The following is a 1,179-nucleotide window of genomic DNA, read 5'->3' as shown; positions in this document are numbered from 1 at the left end:
CCATATAGGGATGGCCGGTTTGCTCACTGGGTGAGCGTGGTGCTGACAACACCAAGTCAAGGGTTAAGATCCCCTTACCGGTCATCTTTTAAAAAAAAAGTTTGCTCACTGGGTGAGCGTGGTGCTGACAACACCAAGTCAAGGGTTAAGATCCCCTTACCGGTCATCTTTTAAAAAAAAAGTTTGCTCACTGGGTGAGCGTGGTGCTGACAACACCAAGTCAAGGGTTAAGATCCCCTTACCGGTCATCTTTTAAAAAAAAAAAAAAAAAAAAAAAAAAAACAAAGTTCCTTTGTAGTTCTTCTTGTCCTTAGACACTATGCCACATCCCACTTAGGATGTACAGTCAGTACTATGTTCAAAAGTCACTTGAAATAATTCTTTTCTCTTTTTCTACTCTTAGGTGTAGTACTAATTTCATATAGAATTACGTCCATTTGCTTTCATTTGTTTTTAAATTTAATGTTTGCTTTTTAATAACATTTTGAATATGTAACATTTTACATGGCTCAAAAGAAAAATAATTTTACATAGGGAAATCTTTATTTCATCTCCTCCATTCCACTTTTCCCTCTCTCGATGGGTAGTAATTCTTGGTGGCTTCTAATATTCTTCCAGTGTTTGTGTTTATTTCCTCTTTATTTTTGAAAATAATTTTATTTCAAAATTTCAAATCTACAGAAGAGTGGCAAAAATAGTTCAGTGAACTATCCTTCACCTAATTCATCTATTTTTTTTTTTTTTTTTTTTTTTTAAGATGACCGGTAAGGGGATCTTAACCCTTGACTTGGTGTTGTCAGCACCACGCTCAGCCAGTGAGCGTACCGGTCATCCCTATATGGGATCCGAACCCGGGGCCTTGGTGTTATCAGCACCGCACTCTCCCGAGTGAGCCACGGGCCGGCCCCTAATTCATCTATTTTTAACATGTTCACATTTGACTTATTTCTTTCCATCTCTTCGTGGTATTGGTGGTATTATTATTTGCTAAATCACTTGAGAGCATGTTGCAGACATCATGACTCTTTACCCCTAAGTACTTCAGCATTTATCTCCTAAGAATAAGGATATTTTCTTACATAATTATAATTCAATAATCAGAATTATAAGTTTTGCCCAGACCAGCAGAGGCAGCAGCCGGAGCAGCCGCAGCCTGCGCCCTCTCCCGCCCGCCCGCCC

Source organism: Galeopterus variegatus, unplaced genomic scaffold (genome assembly GCF_000696425.1).
Source record: "Galeopterus variegatus unplaced genomic scaffold, G_variegatus-3.0.2 Scaffold6, whole genome shotgun sequence".
Taxonomy (NCBI): domain Eukaryota; kingdom Metazoa; phylum Chordata; class Mammalia; order Dermoptera; family Cynocephalidae; genus Galeopterus; species Galeopterus variegatus.
The sequence above is the reverse complement of the archived record's forward strand: the minus strand, read 5'-3'. Positions refer to the sequence as shown.